General features: G+C 45.3%; 1 protein-coding gene across 2 annotated transcripts in view; it reads left to right on the forward strand.

The window, feature by feature from the left end:
- Window positions 1-15,111, forward strand: part of adgrl2a (adhesion G protein-coupled receptor L2a) — an 807,643-nt gene that overhangs the window by 246,511 nt on the left and 546,021 nt on the right. The window contains exon 1 of one of the 2 annotated variants that reach the window (XM_060830636.1): window positions 14,253-14,390. The exons of the other annotated variant lie outside the window; for it this stretch is intronic. The gene's annotated coding sequence lies outside the window, so the exon portion shown is untranslated. Of the gene's footprint in view, window positions 1-14,252; window positions 14,391-15,111 lie in introns of those variants that run through there. 2 annotated transcript variants of the gene reach the window in all.

Here is a 15,111-nt window from a genome sequence, read left to right on the forward strand (position 1 = left end):
CAATGCAGTTGACTCTTAACTGCCCTCTGGTCAATTAGGGATTGGCACAAAATGCTGGCCTATCCAGTGATGCCCACTGCGAATGAATAGAAAATAAGTCAGGGGAGTGATTGACTTGGAGGAAGACTTACAGGTGGTGGTGCTACCACTCATCTGCTATCCTCGTCCTTCAAGAGGTGGTCATAGGTTTTGAAAGTGCTTTTGAACACAGTTTAGTAATTGATGTCTATTCAGCTTGCAGATAAAAGGGAAAATGTTTACATTTATACAGCATTGTGTGTTGGATGTATTGCATTGCAAGGCATTACCATCTTGTTGTTTGATTAGATTAGATGATTAGATTCCCTAAGTGTGGAAACAGGCTATTTGGCCTCACAAGTCCACACTGACCCTCCGAAGAGTAACCCACCCAGAACCATCTCCCTCTGACTAATGCATCTAACACTACGGGCAATTTAGCATGGCCGATTCACCTGACCAGTACATCTTTGGACTGTGGGAGGAAGCCGGAGCACTCGGAGGAGACCCACGAAGACACGGGGAGAATGTGCAAACCCACACAGACAGTCGCCTGAGGCGGGAATTGAACGTGGGTCCCTGGTGCTGTGAGGCAGCAGTGCTAACCACTGAGCCACCGTGCCGCCCCTAGAAAGCAATTGTCCCCTGATCGGGAATCGAACCCAGGCTGTGGCAGTGAAAGCGCCGAATCGTGACCACCAGGGAGTCTTGTTGGGTGGTTTGTTGCCAATATCTCTTTACTGTGAGTGAGTCTCCAGAAGAAACTCTTGCATGAACAAGATGTATTTATTGTATTGTAACAACCAGGTACAAGTTACATTATCAAGCTAGTTAAAACTCACACAACACCAGGTTATGGTCCAATAGGTTTATTTGGAATCACTAGCTTTCAGAGCGCTGCTTCATGCTAGTGCTTAAAAATAGACCTTTTTTCTATAACCTGATGTGTGATTTTTAGCTTTGTCCACCCCATTAGAACACCCTTGCCTCCATATCATTATCAAGTTAGACATTGTTATTATGACCACTGGGAGACTTGTGGGTGCAGGTCAACATTTCATGATCCTGAGGTATACTGCCTTTTCCAACAGATCCTCACAAGGTGGTCAGTTAGTTCAGTTGGCTGGACAGCTGGTTTGTGATGCTGTGTGATGTTAGCGGTTTGGCTTCAATTCCTTCACCAGCTGAGATTACCTTGAAAGCCCCTCTCTCTCAACGTCTCCCTTCACTGCTGGTGTAGTGTGGTGCGGTGACGCTCAGGTTAAACCACCCACCAGTCACTTCAAGGGAACACAATGTACTCTGGGTGAGAATGTCCACCTCCAACTGTGGCTCAACAGCAGCACTACAGACCGAGTCGGTTGGGTCCTCGAGGACATAGCTGCTAGACTGAGTCTATGGCAGGTGGTGAGGGAACTAATGAGAGAGATAAGCATACAGACCTCTTCCTCATGAATCGACCTGTCAATTATATCTATCTATGATTATGTCAATGTATTTGACCACGGCATAGACATTCAGGAGAGAAAGCTTTGTCTTACATTGTTGTGTATCAGCTCTAAATAAACAAACTTTAGATTACGTACAGTGTGGAAACAGGCCCTTCGGCCCAACAAGTCCACACCGACCCACCGAAGTGCAACCCACCCAGACCCATTCCCCTACATTTCACCCTTTTACCTAACACTACCAGCAATTTCGCATGGCCATTTCATCTGCACATTTTTGGACTGTGGGAGGAAACCGGAGCACCCGGAGGAAACCCACGCAGACACAGAGAGAATGTGCAAACACCACACAGTCAGTCGCCTGAGGTGGGAATTGAACCCACTGTTGTGAGGCAACAGTGTTAACCACTGTGCCACCGTGCCACCCAGATTTGGAACAGATTTGGTAACTCAAAACTCGGCATCTATGAGACGCTGTGGTCCATCAGCAGCATCAATAATACACTTAATCACAATGTGTAACCTCCTCGCCTGGCATCTCTCTCTCTCTCTCTCCCCCTCCCTCCCTCTCCCCTCCCTCGACCATTACCATCAAACCAGAGGTCAACCCGATATCATTGAAGAGTGCAGAAAGGCATGTCAGAAGCAATACCAGCCAAGCGTAAAAATGAGGTAACAACCTGGTGAAGCCATAACACAGGTGAATGCTAAATGGTAGATGCAGCGTGCACTAGACAGAGCTAAGTGATCCCACAGCCAGTGGATCAGGTCTCAGCTCCACAGTCCTGCCACATACAGTTATGAATGGTGGTGGAAAATTCTAAATCCCGAGCAGGAGGTGGAGACACCACAAATATCCCCATGCCCAATGACGGGCCTCCATAACACATCAGTCCAAAATAGTGACTGACCCTTGCTCCACTTTCCCAACCTGTTCCCATACCTGTTCATTCTCATGGTGTGATTAAAGTCTATCGGTTCCATACAACAAAAACAGAAATTGCTGGAAAAAACTCAGCAAGTCTGGCAGCATCTGTGGAGAGAAATCAGAGTTAATGTTTTGGGTCCAGGGATCTTTCCTAACCCGACCCGAAACGTTAATTCTGACTTCTGTCCACAAACGCTGCCAGACCTGCTGAGTTTTTCCAATGATTTCTGTTTTTGTTTCTGATTTCCAGCATCCGCAATTCTTTTGGTTTCTATTGGTCCTGTCCTTGAATATCTCCAGTGCGCATCAATGGTCCTTGGGTCCAGAGTTCAAACATTTCACCAAACTGAATGAAACACCTTCTTCTCACCCTCAGGTTTAAATATCTGACCCTTGTTTAAAAAATGAGTTCTACACGGTCCAGCCAGGAGACCCAGTCTCTCAGCGTTGTTGGTGACTGTGTTCATTGGATTCAGTAGCCATTCCAGTTTAGTGTTGAAGGGTGATGAGTCCCAGTGTTGAGTTGGAGGGGGAGAGAGGAGGATTGAGTAACAAAGGTTCTGCTCCATATTCCTGTCTTCCTTTGAGTTATCTGCCCAAATTACAAACCACACGGTTCGGAATCCAGTCATCAGTATTCATCAGAAAAGCGATGAGTGAAGAGCCCTGAGCAACTTTTTCAGTAATTCAACTGAGCACAACACCCTTGGGCTCAATGGGTGGTGCATTCAAGTTACATGAGGGTACTTTTACCAGGAGGAAGGGGTCAAACAAAATACAGCACTTCTGACAGTGCAGCACACCCTCAGTGCAAATGCAGGAACAGGAGGAGGTCGCTTCTCCTCTTAGAAGAAAGAACAACACAGCACAGGAACAGGCCCTTCGGCCTTCCATACCCAGGCTGCCATGTTGTGCCCTTCCATACTACAACTGTCTTCACTGTCAGATTCCATATCTCTGTAATTGCTTCCTATTCATGTATCCGTCCAGGTGTTTCTTGGATGCTGCTATTGCATCAGCTTCCACCACTTTCTCTGGCAGCGTGTTCCAGGCACTCATCATCCTTTGTGTGAAAAACCTGCCTCACACATCTCTTTTAAACATCTTCCCCCACATTTTGAACCTGTAGTCCCCAAATAATTGCTTCCACTCTGTCCATGCCTTTTGCAATCTTATAAACCTCTATCAGGTCACCTCTCAACCCCCTGTGTTTCAGTGAAAACAAACCCAGTCTATCCAACCTTTCTTCACAACTAAACTCCCCCATACTAGGCACATCCTGGTAATCCCTTTCTTTACCCTCTCCAAAGCATCCACATCTTTCTCATACTGTGGTGATCAGAACTGTATATAATATTCCAAGTGTGGCTAAATTAAAGTTCTATAAAGCTGCAGCATAACCAGTCTATTCCATTACTCAATACCCTTTCCAATAAAGATGGGCATGCCATAGGCGTTTTTCTTTACTCCCTTGTCTATCTGTGCTGCCACCTTCAGTGATCAGTGGACCTTCACACCCAGATCCCTCTGCATATCTATACTCCTAAGGGTTTTGCCATTCACTGTATAGTTCCCACCCACACTTGACCTTCCAAAATGCATCACATCACATTTGTCTGGATTAAACTCCAGCTGCCATTTTCTATCCTTGCTTCCAACTGATCTATATCCTGCTGTATCCTCTGACAACCCTCCTCACTCTCTGCAACTCCGTCAATCCGCAGAGTATTATCCGCAGACTTATTAATTAGAGCAGCTACGTTTTCCTCCAAATCAATTATGTAGATCACAAACAGCAGAAGTCCCAGCACTGATCCCTGTGGGACACAATTAGTCACAGCCCCCCATTCTGAAAAGCAACCTTCCACTGCTGTAACCTGGTGCCGTGTCATGTGACTTCTGTCCTATGACTAAGCTGTTGAGTCTGTTCGGCTGTATAATGATGTGATCCAAATCCTCATGTCCTGCTTTTGCTTTGTATCCCTTAATACTTGTGGTCAACAAAACTAAGAGTGGCATGGTAGCTCAGTGGTTAGCACTGCTGCCTAACAGCACCAGGGTCCCAGATTTGATTCCAGCCTCGGGCGACTGTCTGTGAGGAGTTTGCACATTCTCCCCGTGTCTGCGTGGGTTTCCTTTGGGTGCTCCGGTTTCCTCCCACAGTCCAAAGATATTCAGGTCAGGTGAATTTGCCATGCTAAATTGCCCATAGTGTTAGGTGTATCAGTCAGAGGGAAATGGGTCTGGGTGGGTTACTCTTTGGAGGGTCGATGTGGGCTAGTTGGGCCGAAGGGCCTGTTTCCAAACTATAGGGAATCTAATCTAATCTCTGGAAAAGTGTAGAACAGGTGATCTAGAATCAGCAAGGGCGTTTCAAACCTCTACCACACTCTTGTTTGTAGAAGTGTTTCCGAATTAATTCCTAAAAGGATGGGATCTAAATTTTCAGACTATGATCTTTCCCTCAGTTGGTGAAAATAGTTTCTCTTTTATGTAAGCTTGCTTTTAAATTCTTGGAAAATTCAATCAATTTTGTTTAATCTACTAAATTTCAGAGCACAATGACATTAGCTTCTGTGATCTGTTCTAATGTAATCTTGGTATCCAGGTAACATTTTTGGACATCTTTGCTGTACTCCCTCCAAGGCTGGTATACCATTCCTGAGGTGTGATAAACAGTCCTCCTCAAACAACTCCATGTCTGCTCCAAATATAACCAAAACCTGGCTTCTGCTCACTTGTTTTCTAATCCTTTAGATAGAAAGGCCATTAAACTTTTATTTTTGGGCTGGTGCATAATGGTTAAGTACTCTACACTTCTGGTTTCCAAGTCACTTTGGATCTCCACATTTCTAACTTTTAATCATTCAAACAATACCCCATTCTATTCTCTCTTCATACAAGTTGGTCTTGAATAGAAATCCATTCGCCACAGTTTGGTTCATTCGCTCAGTTTATTGCTGCAGTGAATGTTCTCTCCAGCGTGCTTTGGAATACATGAAAGGCTAATTTAAAATCTTTTGGACGACCTTGCGTATATGGTAATCTGAAAGGGCTGGCTTGTCACTGGTCTGTGGGGGAGATTCATTGTTGTATGCCCCCACAGCTCAGAGGCAGTGTTGATAGGGAGTGAGCCTTGATTTTGCACTCAAGTTTATGGAGTGGGTTTTGAACTTGTGACCTTCTCTCTCTGCCAACTGTGCCTGCTGGTTGTGGAACTGTTTAGTTAAAATGGGCCAGTTAACTTCACAACAAACAAGTAATGTACTCTGGCAAAATAATGTTCCTCGGAGCAACTCTCCGAGGTTCTGGCAGGGACACCTTCCAAACCCATGAACTCTACTATTAGAAGGACAGAGGCATGGGATGCATGGACAATACATGAGAACAATACTGTGAGCAAGTTCCTTTCCAAGCCACGCACCATCCTGACTTGGAACAGCATCGATATCACTTCATTGTGTTGCAAAGCCAGAATCCTCGAACGCTCTCCCTAACAGCATCGTGGGTGTCTCTACACCACACATACTGCAGTGGCTCAAGAAGGCAGTTCACCACCACCTACCCCAGGGCAAATTTTGTTTTAATCATTCTTCATTCATTGGTGGTCCCTCACAGATGAGGGTGACTCTCTTCCACTCTCAGGGTGGGTTCCAAAGATAGCTGAAAAAGGGTTTTATCTAAAACATTAACTTCCCCACCTCCTGACACTGCCTGGCTTGCTGCGTTCTTCCAGCCTCCCGTCTGTCTACTTTGGATTCCAGTTTTTTTGTCTCATACAGACTGATTGGCTCTGTTACAGTTGGGGCAGAGGGTGGGCACGGGAAGGGGTGGCTGGGGCATTGGCGCGGCAGCACGCTCCGTATGCTGTTTCCATCTGGCTTTGGCTTTTTCCCGACGGCAAGTCTCGAGGTACTGTCCCCTTCCGGAATGCTCCTCTTCCACTTTGGACAGTCTTGGGCCAGTGATTCCCCGGTTTCTGTGGGAATGCCACACTTTTTTATGATTTGGAGGTGCCAGTGTTGGCAGTGGTGGACAAAGTTAAAAATCACACAATACCAGGTTATAGTCCAACGGGTTTATTTGGGAGCACTAGGTTCTGAGGTGCTCCTCGAGGTGAACATTTTTTTTATACATGTACAGTCACAGGATGTAGATGCCGGTGACAAGGCCAGCATTTATTGCCCATCCCTAATTGCCCAGAGGGCAGTTAAGAGTGAACCACATCGCTGTGGGTCTGGAGTCAGACCAGGTAAGAACAGCAGGTTCCTTCCATAAAAATGAATGCAATGGTCTTTTCCAAGGATGCTTTCAACAACGGACATCCTTGGACAATTTATTCAAAATTGATGTTTTCGACAATTCAAAGACCACCATATGCTACAGTGGGATTCAAACCGGGGTCCCCAGGATATTACCTGGATCTCTGCATTAATAGTATAATAATAGGCCATCATCTCCACAGGAATGGTAAATAAATATAGTCCTAGCCAACACCACTTACATTCCACAAACAAGTTAACAAAAAAATGTCTGGCAGTTAACTCGAGTTCAAGCATATTTTTCTCCGGCACCACTCTGGAGGGAGTGGCTTGAAACTTTCATTCTGCAAAGACCTTAGTGGATGCCTTGTCATTTTTTTAATGTCTTTTTATTTCTTGATAGGCTTTTTGTTTCATCTTGAAGTTCGCTTTTGCCCTCTAATTTATGATTTACTGCCCTTTCCTCACACGATGTCTGTGTTGTGCCTGGTCTTTGCCTTCAAAACGTAGCACGTGCTCGGATATCTTACAGCTGGCGAGCTCTGCAAATGAAAAAATATTGATTATGAGGGAAAGTGTGCAACGGCAAAATGGCCCATAGATGAAAACCAGGCACAATAAAACAGCTAGCATTGCAGATGATGAATGTCTCGGTTCATGTAATAGATGCTGACAGTTCTAAAGGAAAATACAGTAGTGTTCTCAACATCAGTAGTTGGTTGCCTTTTGAACAGGTGGAAGTGTCAGGTTCTGTTTCCTACCCTCTTTGAGGAAGAATCAGCTGCTGTTTCTCCCCACAGACTCCGTGTAGAATGTGGCCCTTCTATCGGTGCTTGGACCTTTGCAATCGCAGGCTTGGCCATCTTGCTGAGGATGCCAATTTTCATTTGCCTGTTCTGTGACATTTTTCAGTCTGTTGAAAGGTCACAGAGCAGAAACATTAGCTTGGAGTCTCTCTTGCCACACAGACTACCTGGCCTGCTGAATATTTACAGCATTTTCTGTTTATATATTAAATAATTACTAAGTCTCGCTGGTAAATAGCAAGGCAAATGTGCTGGACGTGACATTCAAAGAAGTGATCAGATAAGAAGACATTAAGAATTAAACTGTGGAGGTAATTGATAAACTCATCCGCCTTTCGTGGATTGCATTCAGATAATTACAGCAAGTTTGGGAACAGATAGCTGGGCACAATTACATATATCTATAAAAGATCATTTAAAAAGTTTTTTTCTCACTCATGGGATGTTGGTGTCGCTGTTTAAATCAAAGTGGTGCTGGAAAAGCACAGCAGGTCAGGCAGCATCCAAGGAGCAGGAAAATCGATATTTCGGGCAAAAGCCCTTCATTAAGAATAGAGGCTGTATTCCTGATGAAGGGCTTTTGCCTGAAACATCGATTTTCCTGCTCCTCGGATACTGCCTGACCTGTTGTGCTTTTCCAGCACCTCCCTGATCTAAACTCTGGTTTCCTGCATCTGCAGTCCTCACTTTTGCCTAGTTGGTGTCGCTGGCTGGGCCAGGAATTATTGTTCATCTTGATTTAGCTTGAGAAGGTGGTGGTGAGCTGCCTTTTTGAGCTGCTATAGTCCATTTGATGTATGTCGACTCATAATGTAAGCAAGTTTTGAGAAGATTTGTTTATATTGTTCTTAGGGAGAAAGTTCCTGGATTTTGATCCAAAGACAGTGACGGAACAGCGATATACTCCCAAGTCAGGATGGTGAGCGGCTTGGAAGGGTACTTGTAGGCGGTGATATCTGCTGCCCTTGTCCTTCCATCTGATGGGGGTGTTGTGTTTGGATGGTGCTGTCAGAGGAGCCCTACTAAGCTACTGCAGTGCACCATGTAGATCATACACATTGACTGTTGGTGGTGGAGAGAGTGGATGTTTGTGGATGTGGTGCCAATTATGCGGCCAGCTTTGTTCTGGTTGGTGATGCGCTTCTTGAGTGCTGAGTGATGGAGACCCACCCATTCAGGTGGATGGAGAGTATTCCATCACCCTACTGACTTGTGTCTTGTAGGTGACACAAAGGCTCTGGGAAAAAAGGAGGTGTTTCAGAGGTGACTCACTTGAAACAGATAAGATCCTGAGAGAACCAGGTTGGGTAGATGTTGAAAGGGTGTCGGAGAATGTAGAACGCAGTGTCATACCTAAAATAAGGGGTAAAAAAAATCCTGAAGAAGGGCTCATGCCTGAAACATCGATTCTCCTGCTCCTTCGATGCTGCCTGACCTGCTGCACTTTTCCAGCAACACATTTTCAGCTCTGATCTCCAGCATCTGCAGTCCTCACTTTCTCCTAGAAGATTTTAACCTACTGCGAATCCTCTTACAAGGATGCCTTCCTTGAAGAAGCTCTCTTCCTCCCTCTACAATCCTGAAGGAGGGCTCATGGCCGAAACGTCGATTCTCCTGCTCCTTGGATGCTGCCTGACCTCCTGCGCTTTTCCAGCAACACATTTTCAGCTCTAAAATAAGGGGTTGCCCATTTAAGACAGAGATGAGCAAACATTGTTTTCTCTCAGAGGGCTGCGGGTCTTCAGAATTCCCTTCCTCAAAGGTTGCGACATTTAAATCACTCAACAAAAAAATGAAAGAGTGGAAAAAAAGTCTTCGATCTGCACAAGCTTGCATCATCAGACCAACATGGCCAAGCCTCTGGAGAGGGGCCATGACGTTCAAGTTGGAGAATGCACCGGAAGATTAAGGAATCAGGTCTCTACAAGGTTCAAAGAAACTGGACTTGCGACAGAATTCCTGTTTTTTTTGGGGTGGCATGGCGGCTCAGTGGTTAGCACTGCTGCCTCACAGCACCAGGGACCCGCGTTTGATTCCATCCTCGGGCAAATGACTTTGTGAAGTTTGCACATTCTCCCTGTGTCTGCGTGGGTTTCCTCTGGGTGCTCCGGATTCCTCCTACACTCTAAATATGTGCAGGTTAGGGTGAATTGGCTGTGCTAAATTGCTTATAGTGTGCAAGGATCTGTAGGTTAATTGCATTAGTCAGGGGTAAATGTAGTGTAATAGGATAGGGGAATAGGTCTGAGTGGATTACTCTTTGGAGGGTCGATGGGGACTTGTTGAGTCAAATGGCCTGTTTCCACAATGTAGGGATTGTATGAAAAGGTCAAAACTTTAAGGTAGAGGGAGATAGATTCTTGATGACCTCGGGGATGAACGATTATCGGGGATATGCAGGAATGTAGAGTTGAGGTTAAAATCAGCTCAGCCATGATCTTATAGAATGGGGGAGCAGGTTCGAAGGGCAGAGTGGCCCACTGTTGTTTCTTGTTCATATGAGTCACTCAGAACTGAATTCCTAGTTGCTGACGTAATCTTATAGCTATATTATTACCGAAAATGGCCAAATTCAGATTCTTTTCATGGCAACCCCCAGGGTGATGATCGTAGTGAATTCAGCAATAGCAATGCAATAAGTCAAGGGTTGGTGGTTAGATTCTCTTTTGTTTGAGACAGTCCTTTCCTGATACCTGTGTGATACGAGGTGTCAGCAGACTGGTGGGCATTGAATATCATTCCCATACAGAAAACAAGAGGGAGAATAACCGAGGGAACTATTGCTTACCATTAGTGTGAGGAAAGAAAATGGAAACCTGCCTCAGATAGGTGATAGAATTATAAACAGAGACCCCAAAAGTGAACATTATGCTGTAACTACCTTGTTGAATTATTTCAAAATATAACAGAAAGGATGAAAGGTGTAATGCAACAGATGCAATATGGTTTGATTTCCAATAAAACCTTCGCTAATTTATCACATAGTAGATATGCACCTAATGTTGGAATACATGAAGGAAGGGAACATAAACAGAAATTGTTGGACAAACTGAGCAAGTCTGGCAGCACGTTTGAGGAAAGTCAAGTTAATGGTTTCAGTCCTGTGACTCTTCATCAGGGCTTTGTGTTTCATATCTCCAGCATCTGCAGATCTTTGTTTTATTTCCATGATGCGGAGGTGCTGGTGTTGGATGGACAAAATCGGAAATCACACGACGCCAGGTGATATCCCACTGGTCTATTTGAAATCACAAGCTTTCAGAGCGCTGCTTGTCACTTTGACTTCACCTGATGAAGGGGCAGCGCTCCAAAAGCTTGTGATTTCGTACAAATCCGCTGGGCTATATACTGGTGTTGTGTGACTTCTGATTTTTTCTAAGTAAGGGAACATGTCATTGAATGGATAATAAATTGGCTGTGGAGGCAAAAAAAGCAGAGAGCAGGAAGTAAAGATTCAGATTGTGGAGTTTCACTGAGGTGATTCTGAGTTCTTCTTAATATACATCAATAGGTTCTGAATACAGCTTTGAAATTTGGAGGTGACAAGAAATTAGGAGGACTGCGACAAAATGTAGCAAGATGTTACTAAACTCACAGATAGGAAGTGTATTTGTTAAGTTAGATTTGATATGGAGTCGTAGAGATATGCAGCATGGAAACAGACCCTTTGGTCTGACTTGTAAAAATGTTATGCCTTGGATGTGGGCGGCATTGTGGCTCAGTGGTGAACACTGCAGCCTCACAGTGCTAGGGTCCCAGGTTCGATTCTAGCCTTGGGCAACTGTTTGTGCGGAGTTTGCATGTTCTCCCCGTTTCTGTGAAGGTTTCATCCGAATGCTCTGGTTTCCTCCAAAAATGTGCAGGTCAGGTGAATTGGCCATGCTAAATTGCCCATAGTGTTCAGGGATATGTAGGCTAAGTGCATTAGTCAGGGGTAAATGTAAAGTAATGGGGTAGGGGAATGAGTCTGGATGGGTTACTCTTTGGTGGATCGGTGTGGACTTGTTGGGCCGAAGGGTCTGTTTCCATACTGTTGGGATTCTATTAACAATTTTGGTGAGAAGAATTTGGATCTTCCAAACATCATACCTGGATCTAGACCAGTGTTCCTTCACTGCCACTGGGTCCAAATCCTGTAAGTCCCTCCCGAACAGCACTATGGTGTAGCTGCATTACATGGACTGCAGTGATTGAAGAAAGCAGCAGACTGCCACTTTCTGATGGGTAATTAGAGATGAGCAATTAATGCTGGCTTAGACAGCAATACTTGTGTCCCATGGATGGATAAGAAAGCTACCCCCCATATGCCATTATAAGTAGATTTGAATAATTTTGTTGTTCGAAGACTACCACCCCTTGTGCATGCTGCTATTAAGCTGCTGAGAAATGGGTTTTCTGCAACTGCTTGAAACAGTGGAAGAGTTATCTCCACATTCCCTGGCAATTTTGGCTTCAGTTTTGTTCTCCATGCCCTTGAGGTGGTGTAATCGGATGCTCACTGACTGTGGGATTGAGGGTGTCCCTATAGAAATGTGTGTAGCTCACATGGTGGAATGGCCCTTGGCTACTCCTGTGTCTCGCGCATGTTGGGTTTATGAGTAGAGCCCTGGGCGGTTGACCAGAAATTCAGTGGCTCTGACCCTGCTGACTAACTCTGTGTTCTGCATCTCCTTGGCAGGTGGGGGGAGAGGGAACTCACTGCACAGCTCAACGACCGCCAGTACTTTGGCATAACATTGTCTGACTTCAACAGTCAGCAACTTCAGAGCAACATCTCACAGGAAATGACAGGGTGGAATTCATCTCAAGAGAGAATGCTGGACATTTTCAATAACAGCAATCCCAACAACATGCAAGACTATAGAAAGACAAAAAAAAAACAAAGAATCGCAGAAATCAAAAACAAAAACAGAAATTGCTGGAAAAACCCAGTAGGTCTGGCAGCATATGTGGAGAGAAAGCAGAGTTTACGTTTCGGATCCTGTGACCTTTCTTCAGAATTGATTGTAGTGAGGAAGATGTTAGTAAATAGGCTGAAGATTGGATGGTAGAATGGGGAGGCGTAAATGATATCTCGTTTCCCACTGGGGACCCTGTAGCCTTCAGACCTCCAGATCAAGTTGAATAATTTTAGCGCCTGAGCACCTTCTCCCATGACCTTACCTCAACCCGCACACATCAGACCCTGTTACCCCATAGGCAGCTACCACAACCAACCTATTGTCAGCCACTAAAAGTCACCATTAGCAGCTATTCATTCTTCCAGGCTGACCTTTACACGTTCCTTTGTCTGCTCAACTGTTATTCTCTGTCTCTGGGCTTCATCTCACCTGTCATATACTCCTCTCCCCAACCACACCACCCCCCCCCACCCCCCTACCCCCATCCCCCACCCCATCTTTAGTTTATATCCCAACCATTTCCTCACGACAGTTGGTTCTGAAGAACGGTAACCGGACCCGAAACATTAACCCTGGTTTCTCGCCACAGACCTGCTGAGTTTTTCCAGCAAAGAATGAGTGGTGACTTCATTGAAAGGTACCAAATTCCTCGGGCTCCTGACCGAGCAGATGTGAAAAGGTTATTACCTCTTGTGGGCATCATCTCAGAATGAAGGATCACACATTTGAGAGAGAGATGAGAAGGAGTTTCGTCTCTCAGAGGGTAGTGAATCTGTGGAATTCTCTATGTGAGAGCTGTCAAGGCTAGTTCCTTAAGCATATCAAAGGCAGAGACAGCCAGCTTTCTAATCAGGAATCAAGGGTTGTGGGCAAAAGTAGGAAAGTGGAGTTGAGGATTACCAGATTAGCCATGATCTCATTGAATAGCAGATCAGAATTGATAGGCTGAATGGTCAACTTCTCTTTCTCACTCTCATTCATGGGATGAGGGCTTTGCTGGCTAGGCCAGCATTTATCGCCCGTCCCTAATTGCCCAGAGGGCAGTTACGAGTCAACCACATTGCTGTGGGTCTGGAGGCACATGTAGACCAGATTGGGCACGGTTGACAGATTTCTTTCCCTACAGAACGTCAGTGAACCAGATAGGTTTTTCCGACAATCAATTTACGATCATCATTAGACTCTTTCTTCCAGATTTTACAGAGTTCAAATTACACCCAATCTCCATGAGCGGGATTTGAACCTGGGTCCCCAGGACATTACCTGGGTCTCTAGATTAGCAGACTAGCGATAATAGGCCACTAGACCATTGCCTCCCCTGTTATGCATTCCTTCCCAATAACTGAGCTAAAGTGCTCAAGATTGCTTCTTTTTTAAATGTCAGGTTTTACATTGCATTTCAGTTCACATCTGCTGCTCTGAGGTGCTCTGGTATTGGTGATAAAAGCTGTGAGTCCTGAGTTGTCCTTGCAGGAAACTCTCTCACTGTCGTTATGGCAACTGACCTCCTTTTGGGTGACAAGATATTGCTTGGTTGGTACCTCCTCTCCAGGGCTGTCATGTCGAAAACTCCTTTATAAAACATTCTCTTCAGACAGTTGGAGAAGCCTGAAATTAGCTTCCTCTAACGTCACCACTCCTTGTCAGGACTGTTTGTGTGACACATGCAGTGAGTATCAATTTGTAATGCAGCTAGACCCAGATCCCTTATGTACTGGCATCGTTTAGTTCTGTTTGTTCCCTAGGTGTGGAAACGGCTGCCATGATGACTTCAATTGCTGTAATCCCACTCTTCCCGGGGACTTTTAGGAATTTTTGAAATTCATTTCTGGGATGGAGTGTCACTGGTTGGCCAGGATTTGTTGACCATCTCTTGTTGCCCCTTCAGAAGGTGATGGTGAGCTGCCTTCTTGGACCACTGCAGTCCACCTGCTGTGAGTTGACCCATGATGATGTTAAGGAGGGATTTCCAGGATTTTGACCCAGTGACAGTGAAGGAACGGTCGATATATTTCCAAGTCAGGATGGTAAGTGGCATGGAGGAGAACTTGCAATGGGTGATGTTCCCATATATCAGTTGCCCTTGTCCTTCTAAGTGAAAGTGGTAATGGGGTTTGGAAGGTGCTGTTGGGTGAATTCCTGCAGCGCATTTTACAGACGGTACGCACTACTGCTACCAAGCATCAGCGGTGGAGGGAGTGGATGTTTGTGGATGTGGTCCCAATCGAGTGGGCTGCTTTGTCCTGGATGGTGACGTGTCAAGATTCTTGAGTGTTGTTAGAGCTGCACCCATACAGGCAAGAGGGGAGTATTCCATCACACTCGTGACCTATGCTTTGTAGATAGTGTTAAGGCTTTGGGGGCTCAGGAGATGAGTTATGCACCACAGTACTCCTACCCTCTAATTTGCTCTTGTAGCCACTGTGTTTACATGATAAATTCAGTTGAGTTTCTGGTCAATGATATCCCAACCCAATCTAGTCCCACCTGCCAGCACCCAGCCCATATCTCTCCAAACCCTTCCTATTCATATACCCATCCAAATGTCTCTTAAATTTTGCAATTGTACCAGCCTCCACCACACCCTCTAGCAGCTCATTCCAAACATGCGCACCCTCTGCGTGAAAATGTTGCCCCTTCGGTCTCTTTTATATCTTTCCCCTCTCACCCTAAACCTATGCCCTCTAGTTCTGGACTCCCCGATCCCAGGGAAAAGACTTTGTCTATTTATCCTATCCATGCCCCTCA

Source organism: Hemiscyllium ocellatum, chromosome 9, assembly GCF_020745735.1.
Source record: "Hemiscyllium ocellatum isolate sHemOce1 chromosome 9, sHemOce1.pat.X.cur, whole genome shotgun sequence".
Taxonomy (NCBI): Eukaryota; Metazoa; Chordata; class Chondrichthyes; order Orectolobiformes; family Hemiscylliidae; genus Hemiscyllium; species Hemiscyllium ocellatum.